This window comes from Lactuca serriola, chromosome 8 (genome assembly GCF_051521515.1).
Source record: "Lactuca serriola cultivar US96UC23 chromosome 8, Lser_US96UC23_V15, whole genome shotgun sequence".
Taxonomy (NCBI): Eukaryota; Viridiplantae; Streptophyta; class Magnoliopsida; order Asterales; family Asteraceae; genus Lactuca; species Lactuca serriola.
The window spans coordinates 8,049,887-8,054,378 of NC_136415.1; the positions used below are offsets into that span (position 1 = coordinate 8,049,887).

The window sequence follows — 4,492 nt, forward strand, 5'->3', positions numbered from 1 at the left end:
GGCCATGACCGCGGATAAATCTTCAGTAGCAGTGTACGCGGCTCCCCTCGTGACATCATTCCTAGGGTTGTGGTATTCTCTAGAGTGTTTAGAGAATTCTTCAATCAATTCTTTAATCACCGGGGGTGGCTTCTTTGTAAGTGGGCCTTGTGAGTCTAGCAACTGCCGGGTTGTGACATTGACTCCATCATAAAAGATGGAAACTTCTTGCTGGCTGTTTAGATCATGGTGTGGGCAATTTCGTAGCAGACTTTTGTACCTCTCCCATGCTTCATATAAAGATTCTCCAGCTTGCTGTTCAAAGTTTGCAATGGCCTTCTTGAGTTTGGCTATTTTGGATGGTGGGCAAAAGTGATCTATAAATTCTTCCTTCATTTTGGCCCAAGTAGTGACTGACCCGGGGGGAAGTGATTTGAGCCAGTCTTTAGCAGCACCCTTGAAGGTTACCGGAAGCATCCGAAGTAGTTGAGTTTCGCGGGTTACATTTGGAATGTTGAAATAATCAGCAACATCATTTACTTCATCCAAATGTTTGTAGGCATCTTCATGATCTTTCCCATAGAAAGGTATTTCCTTAAGCGCAGCTAGGATATGACCTTTTAGCTCGAAGGTAGCAGTTGCGGGAATTGCGGGTTGCACAAGTCCCGGGCCATGGTCGTCGTGCATCCTCTTCTTCCATTCCCCCATGGGAATTTCATCAATGTTAGCCATAGTGAATGCTAACTCTTCCTCCGAATCGGTTTCTTGTTCGTACTTTGCCTCTTCTTCTTCCTCGGTCTCGTATCCAATATCTTCTTGAATTGGCTCCTCAATTGTCAAGGAAGCGCTAGAAGCTCCTGATTTACTGCTCTTCTTTTTCCCAAAAACAGTCTTCAAGTTGGACAATGGTGATTTTTTTAGTGTGCTTGAACTCTCCACGTCCTTCCCTTTGTTTCTTTTCAATTCGGATTCGGGATCTTCAAACGGGGATACCAGTGGTGTGTTTGCTCCTCTGGTCATGAGAGTCCTGAAATTAATCAAATAAAAAAAAATGTAAAAAGAACAAAAAGATTGTAAAAAAATTTGCTGATTAAACTGCCACTCGCCGAGTAGGTGCGAGTACACTCGGCGAGTATCAGTGATATTTCAAAAAAAATTTTAAGTTTTAACCTAACTAAAACAGATACTAAAACCTAATTACTAGTTACTAAATTGCAATAAATGAACTTTATGCAAGTAAACTCACACAAAGGATCGAAAAAATTAGGAATTAGCTTAATTATTTAGAACCGTTCCCCGGCAACGGCGCCAAAAACTTGATGTGTGTAATTTCAACTAGTTTTATCCCTACTTTTTATTAGTAATTTGAGCACACAAAGGCAGTGAACCTGTCTTTAAGTGGTATAGATTGATAAGTAAGGTATCGAACTCAGAGAACGGACAATTAAACTAATAGCTAATTTTAACTAAAACAAATAATAAAAGTAAAGGGTTTTTCTCTAGTTTTGCAAGACTAGAAACTTAAACAAACTAAATTAACTAATTAACTAAAGCAACAAGTATTCACCAAATTTGATAAAAATGTTTCTATTTAGGTTCAACCAATTCACTCCTATGGTTATTTAAGTTAAGATGGATTAATTGCTATCGGTTACCAATTATAATAGTTAGGTTCATATTCATTACTCCTAACCCTTAGACAATTAACTAATTTAAGCGTTGATCAAGTGTTTAAACTAATTAATTCCCTAGATTAATTATTTGGATTAAATAAGATTTGTAATGGTCAATTAAGTTATTAATTCAATTAACCTCTTGTTGATGGTTTCTCAAACAAGCTCACACATTAATCTTCCTATTTTCTTATTAATCTTAGTTTCATACTCATTACTTCCAAGCATACGTTTTAGCATTCACATAGACATATGAGGTTAACAATTAAGTGATGTTCATGTAACCTAATTGCCTTCCAATTAACAAAAAATAGTAGTGATTAATATATAAGGTTCTTTAACAAACTTAATTTAATAAATCACCAATAGACAATTAAACAAGAATCAATAATTAAACCATAGGAGTTCTTTGGTATTCCCCAAACAGAAACAAAAACGAGTTTAGCTCATAGTTGCAGTAGAAACAAGCATAAAAACAAAGTTTATGAAAGCAAACATGTTTAATTCCTAAGTCTAAGTGGTAGAATTAACCTAATTGCTTGAATTCTTCCAACTCTTGAAGCCTAGGGTTCCTTAGCGCCTTCTGAACCTTTTAGTCACTGCTGATCCTTCAAAAATCGCCAGGAATGCCTCCTCCTGGAATAAGGATTCGTCTTTTATAGATATCCCAAAACAGGGGGTACTCGGTGAGTAACAGAATCAACTCGCCGAGTAGGTCAATACTTATCCGTCTTGAATTAGCAGTCGTATTTATCTTCTAGCATATCGTCATGTACTCGCCGAGTAGGGTCGATCTACTCGCCGAGTAGGACTCCTTCTTTCACTCTTTTATCTTCACTTGCTTTCCTTTTCTCCTTTTTGCCTCCAAACATATCTTTTGGACTGAAAACACAATCCACAACATTTTAAGTACCTTTTTTCCACATTATTCTCATAATTAATCAAAAATAACTAAGAATATACGTTAAATAATTAACTAATTATGCACATATCAATGGCGGATCCTCCCCCTCGACTGAAGCATTGTGTTGTGGAGGGTCGTCAGAACTTGATCCTCCTTCATTCATTCTCTTTGCAGCATCATCGATAAGTTGCTTCAGATGATCTACCTTGTTGTCAGCTGCGTTGGCTTCTGAGAGAGTTGCCTTCTCTAGTTCATCAAATAACTCAACGAACTTCTCAAAGAGGTTTGCAATATAGGCGGTGACTTGGCTAGTTTGAGGAAAAATTTCTCCAGCTGTGTCTTTGTTGGCCTTTAACCTTTTGACATAGCTATCATCAAAAGTCACGTAATAAGTTTCTTCTATTTTCCTCGAGCGCTTGTTTAATACCCTGTACGCTTTAGAAGTTAGAGAATAGCCCAGAAATATCCCCTCGTCGGCTTTGACATCAAACTTGTTGTAGTTTTCTTTAGAATTGAAGATGAAACACCGTGAACCGAACACATGGAAAAACTTGACATTTGGCTTCCTGTTGTTGATGATCTCATAAGGAGTGAGAGTGAAGCGCTTATTGAGATATGACCTGTTCTGTGTAAAACAAGCAGCATAAATGGCATCAGCCCGAAAATATAAAGGTAAGGAAGCGAAACTTAGCATGGTTCGGGCCGCTTCACACAAAGATCGGTTTCGTCTTTCGACAATTCCGTTTTGTTGAGGAGTGTAGGGAGCTGAGAAGTTATGACTGATTCCCTTTTCGGCCAAGAATTCTTCGAATTCTTTATTTTTGAACTCCAGCCCATTATCGCTCCTGATTTTGCGAACGACTTTCTTCAACTGTACTTCAACCTGCTTAATGAACGTCTTTACTTTGAGAGTCGTTTCAGATTTTTGCTTCAGAAAGAACACCCATGTAAAACGCGAAAAGTCATCAACAATAACAAGAATGTACTTGCTACCACCGATACTTTCGATAGATGATGGACCACACAGATCAATATGAAGTAATTCTAGTGGTTCAACAACTTTAGTGTTTATTATAGATGGATGACTTTGACGACTCTGCTTCCCCATTTCACATGCAGCACACAAATGTTCTCTATCATACTTGAGCAATGGAAGACCTCGAACATGACCTCCAGTGACAAGTTTATTGATGTCTTTAAAGTTGAGATGGGAGAGCCTTCGGTGCCACCACCAGCTTTCGTTAGATTGTGCTTTGGATAACAGGCAGATAGTTGGGTTCCCTTTGATAGGTTTTAGGTTCAGGGGAAACATTTCACCTTTACGCTCCGATTTGAGAATAACTCTTTTCGTCTTCTTCTCAATTATTTTAGAACCCTCATCGTCGAATGAAACTTTGAGACCGGTACCTCCAACTAGCTGAGATACACTGATGAGGTTATGTTGTAGTCCTTCCACGTATGCAACCTTTATAATCGTGAAATCACCGTTTGTAATCATTCCATAGCCTTTTATGGTGCCGAAGGAGTTGTTCCCGAATTTGACATTTCCACCATTTGAAAGAGATATGTATTCCCTTAGCTCTTCCTTCCTTCCTGTCATGTGACGTGAGCAGCCACTATCAATGTACCATTCTTCGTCAAACTGATCGTCACTGATAACCTGCAAAAATCAAGCAGATTTAGGAACCCAAAGTTTCTTGGGTCCTCGTGAGCCTTTCATAGGAACATGAATAGTAAGAGAGATGTCAACAAGATATGTTCTTTTTATTAGTGTTGTTTCATCTTTCTTTTTGATGGTGAATACTTTAATTTTATTGGGATTCGTTGCTTTTGGTTTGGACTCTGGTTTAACTGATGAAACCTTCGATTTTCCTTTCGCTTCAGTTGATGATTGAGGTTTTTTAGAATGAACAGAATGGAAATTAGAACGAGGTGG

The 4,492-nt window shown here is 38.2% G+C and overlaps 1 non-coding gene across 1 annotated transcript; it reads left to right on the forward strand.

The window, feature by feature from the left end:
* Positions 1-220: 220 nt before the first annotated feature.
* On the forward strand, positions 221-327 carry LOC145071893 (small nucleolar RNA R71). Its single transcript, XR_013690854.1, has one exon. It is a non-coding gene; the product is annotated as a small nucleolar RNA R71 (small nucleolar RNA).
* The last annotated feature ends 4,165 nt before the right edge of the window (positions 328-4,492 follow it).